Genomic DNA, 13,048 nt, shown 5'->3' with positions numbered 1-13,048 from the left:
TCCAAAGTACTTTCGATTCCAGATATTTATATTTGAATTTCCTGATTCATTATAAAAATCTTAAAAAGACAGTGTCTGTGTTTCACTCAAATGTCCACAGTGTCTAACAAGATGTGCTTCATATAGTTAATGCTCATTAAGTATTTGTAAAGAAGGGGAAATTCAGCTCTCATAAATACTCTCCTTATCTCTGTTCAAATTTTCCTTAGCTCTGCTTACCTTCCAGAGTCTACAGCCCCTTCCTCTGTGCATTGCACCTTCTGGAAGGCAGTCTTGCATGGTGGTTAAGAATAGAACTCTGGGTTCACATTGCTGGGATTCAAAGCCCATCTGTACCTCTTAAAAAAGTTGTGTCCTTGGACAAGTTAACTTCTTTATGCCTCTGTTTTTGTCTCTTTAGTGGATGAGATAAAAACTGTTCATAATATTATAAAGAATAAATTACTTAAGACAGTAATTCCCAAAATTAAGCATGCATCATCTAAATCTCCTAGAGGTTTTATTAGAGAGACTGCTGGGCCCCTATACAAAGTTGTGCATTTAGTAGATCTGGGGTACAGACTGAGAATCTGCATTTCTAACAAGTTCCTAAAGAATGCTAATGCTGTGGGTCCTGGAAGTACACCTTGAGAATCACTAACTTAAAATAAAGTGAAAGAGCTCAGAATGGAACCTGCAAGGTGAGTGCTCAGCGCCATGTTAACTCACGTTGTGGTGCAGTATTCCATAAACTTTGCCATGAGCAGATTCAGGAGTGTGGGTCTCCCTTAGTATCTCCTAAGCTTCTCAGAGGAGAGGATCCTATTTTTTCAACCACATCCTTAGGATATGGCAGAGTGTCATGCTACAAAGATAGGCTCATGGAACACTTTCATAATTCTCTGTATACCAAGACAGAATCTTTTCACCCAAGGCTTCTCCTGGTCAGAAGGGAAAACAGGATGTGTGCAAAAGAAAATTACAACCTCCCCAGGGCTTTTACATCAAGCATCTCTTGAACATGGGTTATTTCATTCACACACTTGACCCATGAGATTAGGACCAATTTCCCTTACTTGGGAGTCTGGAAGGACTAACTTGGAAACAAAAGCTAATTTGTTATTAAGGTGCTTAGGGTCAAGGCACTTTCCCAATTGGGTACAGAATTGCTATAAATTTCTGTCAATGGTAGCTTGCCACCATCACTGTTTATAATCCTAGATGCAGTCAATTGTGATACAAACAAAAGTTTAACCTGGAGACTGACAAGTGAAATCTCTGTAATTCACTCCAAATCTATAGCCACTCCTGGTTATGTATCTTCCCCGGGCTCTTGAGTATTTTACTTAAGAATTCATTTTAGAATTCAAGATGCTCAAAATTAAACTACCCAGTCTACCACTTCATATATACAACTTTAAAAATTCACAACACCCACTCTTCCAGGGTTATGATACCAATCCTCCATAATTCTGTGAATAATCCTAACAGCATTGCTATAATCCCACATGCAAGCCCTTGGTATCATGGAAGTTCATTTTTTCTAGTTCCCTTGAGATTATATCAATGGTTAGGAACTTTATTTCTATTTGATGCAACTGTTGTTTAAAAAAAAAAATATCCTCTTGACAAAGATAAGGCTAGTGTCTCTCATTGGTTAACATCTAACTCTGCCAAAAGAAGGAGGTTTATGCCTTCTTTCTTTTTGTGCTAATCACAGATAAAATTGTTAGCTTTGTTGTTCTTCACTTATTTCACAAGACCCTAGTTAGCAGGCACTTAAGACTTATAGGCTTATTCTGGATCACATGACCCTCCTTCTTCATGCTTGCATCATTATTATTATTATTATTATTATTATTATTATTATTATTATTACTTCTTCTTCCTTCCTTCCTTCCTTCCTTCCTTCCTTCCTTTTTTTCTTTCTGTCTTTTTTTTATATAGTACTGGGGATTAAACCCAGGGCCTTGTACATGCAAGGCAAGAACTCTACCAACTGAGCTATATCCCCAACCCCTGCATATGCTCTTAAAATCTAAGTTTCTACAAAAGTTTACTATATAGCCACTTTGGTCTCTTTCACTTCCTTCTACTTTTCTAATACATTTGAACAGCAATACTAGAAAATTGAAATTTCATTCCCATCTTGTGCTGTATTCAGCTATGTTTAATGTTTGCCACAATGACACCTATCACTTTTCTTTATTTGCTGAAATCAGATTCCACAAAGTTCAGGATTCATAAATATGGTCCTTTCTGCAGAGGCCCCTTCTCTATAATGGAAAGAGCCTGGTGGGTATTGTACTGCTTTGATGCTGACAACCTTCTTGCCCTGACTGTGGCTGCTCCTTGACTTATGATAGGGTTCTGTCATGCTTAGCTCATCCTAAGTTGAAAATACATCTGATACACCTAACCTCCCGAACATCCTAGCTTGGCAACACAGTATTCTCTACACTCCTGGTTGCTTCCCTTCCTGATTGTTTGGTGAACTGAGAGCTGCTGTTAACTGCAGCTGCCCAGCATCTCGAGAGAACACTGTACCACATAAAGCTAGCCCAGGAAAAGATCCAAATCTAAAAAAGTATGGTTTCTACTGAATGCATATTACTTTTGAACCATCATAAAGTCAAGGAAATCTAAAGCTGAACAATAATGAGTCAGAGGCCATCTGTTTATCCTAACCCTTCCTAGCTCCTTGATGTTGCTTTACATTTCCTTCTGCCTCCACCAAATCACCTTCTTTCTCATCTACTCACTGTATTATTTCTTCTAACCTGTCTGGACATCCTTTATTTTTTTTCCTAATAAGTCATCACAGAGGCTTTTGTCAAATCATTTCCCCCTCCTCCTCCCTGCAACTCTACACTCTGGTACAAAGACTTACTACAGGGCCAGCAAACATCATAGTGGTCTCTGCAGCCCATACTCTTCAGGTCACCGTAGTGTGTGGATATCCTGGAATTCAAGGGGATTTCTGGTCCCCTCTGAAAATTCCCCTGCCAGGGTAGCAGACATCACCAACTGCCATTCTGTTCTCCCTGCTCATTAGAAACCTCCCTTAAGACTCCTAGAATGTGAATAAAGCCACCTAACACCTTCCTGGAGCTCATCTCAGCTAATCTTCAGGTAGCAGTAATCCACAGTCACCTACTACCTTCCTGAGTGTGGTCTGTGGATCAGTAGCATCAGACTCACCCGCAGGCCTTTGGACCACACAAATTCCAGGCTCCACCCCCAAAATCAAATATTCCTCAAGATATTCATAAAGGTCCTCCTGAAAAGGATTATATAGGCAAAGAGAATCTTGAAGATGTTGCTTATTCTATTTTCCCTTCTTAATGATGAAAAATGCACATAGTCATGTTAAAAGTTAAGGCAAATAGACCTATTTTCAGCATTTCTCAAACACATCTGACCCAGGAATCTATAAAATGCATTTACTTAATTATTTAGCAAAACACCCATTACTATCTGAAAGCTCATTTACTGCTGCTAATAGAAAACAGTAAATTAGAAGGCTGTTTCAATGTTTAATCATTTGCATTTGACAGTTGCAAAATATTTTACTCCTCCAAACCTCTTCTACTGGCCTGTTTACCAATGACTTGTCAGTATGTATATTAGTCAGGTTTAGATATGAAGTTGCCTCCTACTTTCTTGGTTGAAGAAGTAAAGAAAAACCAGGTTCCCAAAGCAGGTCACTCTGCAACCAAAAGGAAAAATGGTAAAGAGGTCAACACCAGAGTTACCAAATCCTCAGACTGAAGCTACCTGTGATTACCTCCAACTTTCTGGACACATTTTACCTCTTCTATTTTCTTTCACCATCTAAGAAGACAGCCACATTCTGATTCCAGTTTACATATATTCCAGTAAATGACCCGAAAGCAGCTCAAAGGTTTTTGTATTCACTCCTTCTCTTTAAGAGTAACTTTGGGCTGGGTTTGTGGCTCGGTAGAGTGCTTACCTAGCATGTGTGAGGCACTGGGTTCAATTCTTAGCACCACATATAAACAAATAAAGTCCATTGACAATTAAAAAATATTTTAAAAAGATAACTCAGAATAAGGCATCCCATTTTAGAACTCTGAATAATTAAGCTTCACTGTGAACACCTGCAACTGTATTCCTGCTTTCTATCTGAATAAAATGAAATTACAAACATAATTTCTTTCCTAACTTAACTTAGCCCAGCTAGAGTAATTCACAACCCTGTTTTTAAAAAGGGGCCCCTTTCAAATATGCTAACCTGATGGATTCTCTGTCTCCAGATGGAAGACTTAAAGTTATTATGGTACCCTACATTCCAAAAGCAGAAGACCAAGGACTCAGCCAACACAAGAGGAATGAGGAGACCTCTTGCTGGGGTATGTTTGCTACTCAAAGGGTTTTATAACCTGTGGTTCCTCCAAAACAATGTGCTCCCTCCATTCCCTCACTCCCAGGCCTCATCCCTTCCTCCACCTTCACCTGGGTACAGGATAAAACATGCAGCTATTACACGTGCTTTAGTGAGCTGTGACACATGAAATTATTCTGATGAAAAGTAAACAATAAAAGTAAAGTGAAGACACAGCATAAAATCAACTACACTTCAGGCAGGATCACCTGAACCCAGGAGTTTGAGACTAGCTTAGGCAACAAAAGTGAGATGAGAACTCGTCTAAGAAACAAAACAAACTAAATAGAAAAGAATATATACCAAAAATGATAATATAATGGGCTTTATGTACTGGGCTCCTAGGTAGATTTTTATAACAAATATATTTACCCTTATAACTAAGAATAAAAGCTATAAAACAGCCAGGCACAGTGGTACATGCCTGTAATCTCAATGGCTCAAAAGACTGAGGCAGAAGATCATGAGTGCAAAGCCAGCCTCAACAACTTAGTGAGGTCCTAAGCAATTTAGCAAGACCTTGTCTCTAAATAAAATATAAAAAGGGTTGGGGATGTGGCTCAGTGATTAAACAGCCCTGGGTTCAATACCTGGTCCAAAAAAAAAAGTATAAAAAAACATAAAATCTCCACTCTCACCACCATCGCACCCCCAACCCTATGAAGAAATATTCATAATGAAAATGGCTACTCTTCATACATAAAAGATTAAGACCATGTCTACAGTCAGAAAGAAATTTGAACTTAAGTGAACTCTGAATGTATTCATGGATGGGAAAGAGAGAGACAACTCCAAGCAGGACAAGGTTAAAGCTGCTGCTGGGGAGGATGAGTCTATTCATGTACCTTCTGCTCAATGGAGTCCATTTAGTCACTCTGCCTGCCCCAATGAGACCTGAGTATAAAGGAGAACATGGAACATGGAGGGATCCCGCCAAGAAGGAAAAGAAATGTGGAGAAAATCCAACAGAAACAGCAGAGCGGGAAGATATGGGGCAGTTCCTCTATTTCCAAGGGGCCCGTCCTGGATACAAATTGAGCTCTGTCCAAAATTCCTGTTCTAATAACCTCAGTGTCTGCTCTGTGACCAATTTGCTAAAGCATTTTGGATGACTTTCTCCTGCTATTGACCTGTAAACAGTCAGTTTTGACAACATCTAAACAAAACAATTCAGGAAGAAATACCTCAAAGACAATATCAATAATTTCACTGTCTGGGTTCCCAGTAGCTGAATTTAATTGTTTGTGCAAACCAAGTTCTACCTCGGCTTGAAAAGGATGAGTGTAAGATATGCAATGAATCATGATTGACAGCTATATTTAATACACTACATGAAGGCACACAGTCAATATATTGCTAGTAGACTCTAAACCCCCTCTGCTGCAGAGTACAGGTACTGCATTGACTACTCAATCTTGGATATGGAAACTACACATCAATATTTTAATTAATTGTGATCCTTACATGTAAGACACTGGCTTCATTATGACCATGAGCAAGAATTTACACTTGTTCCCTCCTTCACAGTCTACACTGTCCATCATATTCCTTCCTGGTTCCTGCATGCCAAACCTCCAGCAGGATACAAGTCAGTGTGCCGAAGTTATAACATGCAGACAGACAAAGTTAGCAACCCATAGGAGGAAAGAGGTTTTTAAAGATCCTTGAAATACAGCCAGGTATGGTGGTACACTCCTGTAATCCCATCGGCTTGGGAGGCTGAGGCAGGAGGATTTCGAGTTCAAAGCCAGCCTCAACAAAATGGAGGTGCGAAGCAACTCAGTGAGAACCTGTCTCTAAATAAAATATAAAATAGGGCTGGGGATGTGGCTCAGTGGTCAAGTGGCCCTGAGTTCAATCCCTGGTTCTAAAAAAAAGTGGGGGGGGGAGGAGGAGGAGGAGGAGGAGGAGGGGATGATGATCATCATCATCCCTGAAATACGTGTGCAATTAACTACTTTCCCACACAAATCTTTCACTGGGGATAAGATCAAATCACCAGGGCAGTTGTGTTTAAGCAGTTCCTAAGCTAGAGTGGAAACTATTTTAAAACTCATATATGGAAGATAAAAGCTGAATGATTGAGTCCCTTTTTCTTCTAAGAGATATGCCCCTCTCCAAGGCAGAAGGCCTATAGAAGCTTATATGTCTGCACCCTTTTGAGTTTGATATTATGTGAGTTCCTTGAAACACAAATAGTTCCAGGAAATATTCATCTGACCAAGAACTTTCCAGAAAAAAAAATACATTCAAGAAGGGGGCCACAATGAACAGGTTACCAAGGATTTCTTTCTATATCTATAGCATATTTAAAAGTCATGAGTTAGAAGACCCTTGTAATGGGAAAACTTAGAACACTGTACTATTATTAAAATCCTAGGCATACTTATAACAAAGTTTTTATACCCATCTGGCTTTAAACCTATGATTTTAGAGAAAGGGTACCCGACAATGTAAATGTACTTAATGGTACTGAACTGTACATTGAAAAATGGTTAAAATGTTAAATTTTATGTTTTTTTAAACCATAATTTAAAAACAAAAACAAATCTGGATGTGGCTGTGCATGCCTGTAATCCCAAACTCGGGAGGCAGAGGCTGAAGGATTGAAAGTTTGAGGCCAGCCTGGGCAACTTAGTCTGTCACAGAATTTCAAATAATAATAAAATAAAGACTGGGAATGTAGCTCAGAGGTCAAATGCCCCTGGATTCAACAACCAAAACAAAAAAAGGAAGGAAAGAAATTAAAAAACTGTATTTGATGGATTCTGGAATTCCAAATTTGGTTGCAAATGGTTATCTCCAAAACCAACTAAACAATAACTAAAGCCTCCAGGCTGATAGTTCTGTTACAAGGACCCAACGTTGCCTGTTTGCAATGCCTGTTGCCACGTGGAGATTTAGTACTTGTCAAACCTACTTCTTCACTTCAGTGAGGTTTGTAAATGGCAGTGCTAGAACCCTAACCATGAGCACATGAAGCTCCAGGAGTTAATTAGAACAAGTGTATACTCATGTTTCTTGTTACAAATGTGTACTTAAATATAGCACAGAAGTTGTCAGTACAAATAAAGCCTTGATATGAAGGTAAAAATGAACACTGTTCCAACTTCAGACAACAGGACTTTCCTTTCTCTTGAAAAAGCACTTTCTCCCTCCACTCTCACCCACATTTCTGAAGTACAGATTCAATGCCAACAAAAGGTTTTCAACAGCCATCCCCATTTCTTATTACTGACAGGATATGACACACATGGGAAATGTGTTTTTGAAAGGTTCCAATTATAAATTAATTCCATGACTCATGGTAGTCAACTCTTCACACAACCCTCACTTAAGTCCTGTGTATCTCAAGCTGGACAACAAACATCTCTACACAATTACTGTCCTATTAAGCATCAAGTGGTGATACATTAAATCTGTAACCACTTTCTCTCTGCCTTTCTCACGCTTTCTATGCTTGAGAGAGCAACTGGCTACATAGTGTGCAGAGACATTGTAAGATGCTGTAACTGTTTTCTTCAATTACTGGCTTTCAAACCTTTTCCTAACTGCAACCCACACCACAAGAAGTATATTTTATATGATTACCCAGGTCACAAAAACATACATACAGACATACAGAGTGGAAACAAAATGCTTTTAATTAACCCCTTATGCCTGCCAGCAAAAATTACACTCTGAGCTCATCAAGTTATGCAATATAGATACACGGCCCTATTAAATATTAGCATTGTATTATGATGATTCTATAATTCTCATGTTAAACTTTCAATGAAAAAAACTGTCACTTTTTAAAATATGCTTTGAATCTTCAAAATATTCAATAAATAAATATTTAGGAACTTAACATATCTAAAGTCAGGATGATCTTAATGACTATATGCCAAGATAGTCTAGGTGTGTGTCAGGTGGGGGAGGAGGGCAGCTAACCAACCTTGAGATGCAAACAGCAATTCAACACATGGGCTACATACCAGTCAAATATTTTTAAGTAAATTTTCTATATAAATAAATTGTATTTTGGATTTGCCTGAATAACCAACACTACTAATAATCTTTCCTTAAAGAAAAGACATTTCAATACAAAAGAATGGATAGATATAATTTTCTGGAAGGAAACTGAAGGAAAAGAACATTTTGCAGAAGTGCCTGTTCTTTTATATTTCTAAATGCTTATGCTGCAATTTTAAAAAGAAAAGAGTTTCTAAAAACTATTATAGAGGTAGGATAATTTATCTTCTATAGGAGTTTCCACTGGCTATTTCTCACTTAGCAAAATAACAGGAGGAACGAGAAAAGGGATGTTAACAATGATCATAAAAACAGTATCAAAAAAAATGACACACAGATGGCAGGAAAAAAAATTGACTATACTATCTATAAAGGTGGCAAGGTAAAACAGAGTAGCAACTGTTGGGCGCAGTGGCATATGCCTGTAATCCAGCGGCTCAGGAGGCTGAGGCAGGAGGATTTCAAGTTCAGCCTCAGCAACTTAGCAAGACCCTATCTCTAAATAAAACATGAAAAGGGTGGGGAATGTGACTCAGTGATTAAGTGCCCCTGAGTTCAATTCCTGGTACAAAAAAAAAAAGAAAGAAAAGAAAAAAAAAGTAGTAACCAAGAACTTTTATGTGTCCTTCATTATTAATAATGATGTCTCATAAATGATGCTTTTAAGAGAACCATGAAGGACTGAAACTCGGTCCTTATGCAGAGATTGGCAATAAGGGAGAGCCACTGCAAGCAGAAAAGAGTGGTGCATGGAGGGGACACCTGTAGCCTAGGGTGCAACCTGGCATTTATTTAGCAACATCTACCAACATACATATGTCCATACATACCCTATGTAATAAACTCATCTAAATTGAAAATATCATTAGTCAAAAAGTGCATTGAATACACCTAATCAATTGAACATCATAGCTTAGCAACACAGCACACTTCAGACTGTCACTTATCCTCCAGGGACCTTGTGATTGATTGGATGCTACAATACTGCTGCCAGCATCACAAGAGAGCTTCATGTTGCATACCACTAGCCCAGGAAAAGAGCAAAATTCAATATTTAAAGTATAGTTTCTGCTAAGAGAGGTTCACTTTCATGAGATCATGAAGTTGAAAAATCTTGAGTCAAAGCATCTTAAATTAGGGACTATCTATATACTCACAAGCTGAATCAGTAGTATGTACTTACTAAACATTGACATACTGCCTTTTGCCACTCACTGTTCTAAGCACTTTTTTTTTTACAAATATTTATTATTCATGACTATATTTTGCAGCACAGAGAGGTCACCTGTCCATGGGCATTCAGTTGGTAAATGGCAGTGAACCCCTAGCTGGCTGGTTCCAGCCACCTGTGTCTTCTCCCCTAGAGAATGATGCCCTTCATTCCTGCCCCTTTTGAAGTCTCAGGTCCCGCCCCCTTCCTTCTGCAAACTGACTCGCATCCCAATACCCTTCCAGCAATTTCAGAGTTCACTTCTCTTGTTTACAATTAAGACCCCTGACTGATTCATCCCAAACCCAAGAGCCTCCACCACACCCAGTTCCAGGAAGAAGTCAGTTACCCAAGGGGCAGGAGCAGAGGAAAGTGGGTGCAGGCTGGAGTTGGATAGGGGCATGTGTGTCCTATAAATGAGCCAAGTCTTCAACTTACTTGGAGAGAATCAAACAGCTCTTATAAAATTTATGAGTGCAAGAAGGAATAATGGTATTTATTGTTCTTTTCAGTTTCAAGACAGTGGGGAGTCTCACGCGGTCAGCTACAGAAGTTCACAGTGTTCCACTGGAGGTTCCTGGGAAAAGCAGCTATGAGTATCATTAAGACACAATTCCCTGGACCCAAAACACACAGAAATTTAAGAAGTGGGAAAGTCAGGAGTGGACAATGGGAATAAATACCTCCTTTATTTCCAGTCAGCTTCCTGGCTTCCCACATGGCTATCTTCCACCTTATTTTCCCCCACCTCACTCAAGGCTGGCCTTGAGGGCAGCTGGCACTGTGCTTATCCGGCCCTGAAGGGGGAGACCTGGCCCCTGGCAGATACTGTGTGAGGACAAGAGCAGGGGGTAGGGCATCCATTTCCATCTGCTTGGAGACCACAAAACAATACCAACTACAGTGCACGGGGCCGCTAGGATGGCTGCAGACTGCCGTCCTGTTCTCCATCCCTGAACCAAAGCACTGAAATTTTAAAACATGTCTCCTAAAAGCCACATAGAAAGCATCTCCTTTCCCTCTCTTTCTCTTGCAGAAGGTAATTTACATAATTAAGATAATTTTTCATACAAAAACACCACACACACAATCTTGCACATAATTTCTTAAGAGTCTTGGGAATCTAGGAGACTTTCTACATAGAACACAGATCACCTTTGGTTATATTTCTGACAGAGTTAAATTCCTCTCAAGACCAGGAACTGATTTTTTGTGTACCCACTGATTTTCCAAAGCAAATTATTAAGTTCTCGCTTCCTTTTCATCCCAAACTCTGGCATCTTATTCCCAATGCCTCCATCTTAAAAACAGGCCCTGTCTGTCAGCTGGACCACCACCCTATGTGACCTCCAAGACTTCCACCTCCCATCCTGCACACCACCCACCAGACTGATCTGTCTAGAGAAGTGCTTTTGTCAATTGATAATGTCTGCTTAGTCTCTCTCTCCAAGAGTGGTGTCTTCCATGTCCACATAACAATCTCACCTTTATTCTATCAAAAAAAAATCATGTACACACCCCCACACACATATTATAAATGTTGTTTCCAAATGTTAATGCAATGCTCGATAAGGGCCATGTAATACATTTTTAATAAATTAAATTAACTTCATTATAAAAATACTGAATTATAAAGAATAGTGCTTTATTCTGTTGGCTAGGAATAGGTTTTTATGGTCTAGATATTAGGTGTCCCCCAAAATCTCATTGAGTGAGACAATGCAACATTCAGAAGCTAAATGATTGGGTTATGAGAGCCTTAACCTAATCAGTGAATTAATCCCCTGACAGGGATTAACTGAGTGGCAACTGTAGGCTGGTAGGGTGTGGCTGGAGAAGGTGGGTCTATGGGGGCGTGACTTTGGGGTATATATTTGGTGAGCTGAGCTTAGTCTCTCTCTCAGCTTCCTGATCATCATGTGAGCCACTTTCCTATGCCACACTCTTTCACCATGATGTACTGCCTCACCTCAAGCCCCAAGAAATGGAGCCGGCTGTCTATGGACTGAGACTGAAATTGTGAGTCCCCAACTCAACTTTTCCTTCTTAAAATTGTTCTTGTCAAGTCTTTTGGCCACAGTACCAAAAATGCTGACTAAAACAAGGTTATATACTAGTGGGGGGAAGACTGATCTTGAACAATTATGAGCACATTCTCATTTATGTTCAAGGTGTAGAGGAATCAGACATGGGAAGGAGGTAGATGTTGTAATCTTAAAACAGGGTGGTCAAGGGACCTCACTGAGAGAATAGCCTTTGAACAAAGACCTGTAGCAAGTGATGGGTATCTAGAAAAATAGGGCTTAAGATTGAGAAACAGGAGATGCAAAGGCCCTGAGGAGAGAGCATGACAAGATGGTCAAGAAAGCCAGTGGGACCATAGCAGTGTGGAGGACAAAAACACAGCTGAGGAAAAGACTGTCACCTTTGTTGACAGAGGACATTCCCTGAAGTGTTAACATACCACGCACATCTATGCTCAACAAAAAACATGTCAGAATTCTGGACAAGTCACAGTACCGCCTGTGCAACCTCTGTCACCTAACAACGAACTTTGGTTGTTATTCTACACTTGTCTTTGTTCTTCTCATAGAGTACCAGCAAGTTTAATTTTTGACATCAAAGAACTGTCAGTAGCATAACTGCTCAGTAAAGTATTTTTAGCAAGTCTTCATTAAAACGACACTTGTGTGCTGCATTTCATTTGAACCAGCAGGTCTCTTCCATTACTAACGGTTTGCTCTCATTTCTTTCTTGAGGTCTCGAAGAACAGGTAAGCCTATTTCTTAGAACTATGTCACAAATTATTGGTTTAGATGCTATGTGACATATAAAACAAGTCAGATAACACCCTCACCAAGGCAGCATTGAGCTGAACCTGGTAAACAGACCAACCTCACTTCTGATGTCACCTCCACACTGAGCTTTTCCTCTTGTCCCCAAGCACAGGGAGGTAGATTCTACACCTTTGTGCTCCTGGGGTATTTTGGTTCTATCACAGTAGCCACTGCACCACGTAGTTTTGTAATTTATACAATGTTGTAAAAATTACTTGTTACTATCAACATGTTCGCCTCACCCACTTTGAATCTCTTTATTCATTTCTATATTCTCAGCATCTAATGACCAAGGTAGATGTCACTAACACTTGTGCTTGTCTTCTTCAAGGGGTCTGGGAAGGATGACGCTCTGAGTGTCTTAACTGACCAATGAAATATGAACAGAAGCAATTTCGGGCAGAGCGTTTAAAAGCCTCTGTGCAATTCTCTACACATCCTGCTGTCACTATGAAAGAAGATGTGGACATGGAATTGTCATAAGATAGAAGCAGAGCTCGCACCTGGAGGACAACTACCCTGGACAGCACTCCCATACAAAGCATTCTTCTTGTAAGCAAGAAATAAACTTTTTGTTATGTTCAGCTACAAATATTTTTTTGT

General features: G+C 39.5%; 1 protein-coding gene across 1 annotated transcript in view; it reads right to left on the bottom strand.

The window, feature by feature from the left end:
• The window catches only part of LOC143406544 (rap guanine nucleotide exchange factor 5-like), a 55,698-nt gene that overhangs the window by 29,739 nt on the left and 12,911 nt on the right, over positions 1 to 13,048 (bottom strand). The gene's annotated exons all lie outside the window — the stretch shown is intronic.

Source organism: Callospermophilus lateralis, chromosome 1 (assembly GCF_048772815.1).
Source record: "Callospermophilus lateralis isolate mCalLat2 chromosome 1, mCalLat2.hap1, whole genome shotgun sequence".
NCBI classification, from domain to species: domain Eukaryota; kingdom Metazoa; phylum Chordata; class Mammalia; order Rodentia; family Sciuridae; genus Callospermophilus; species Callospermophilus lateralis.
This window is presented reverse-complemented; position numbering and strand designations above follow the sequence as displayed.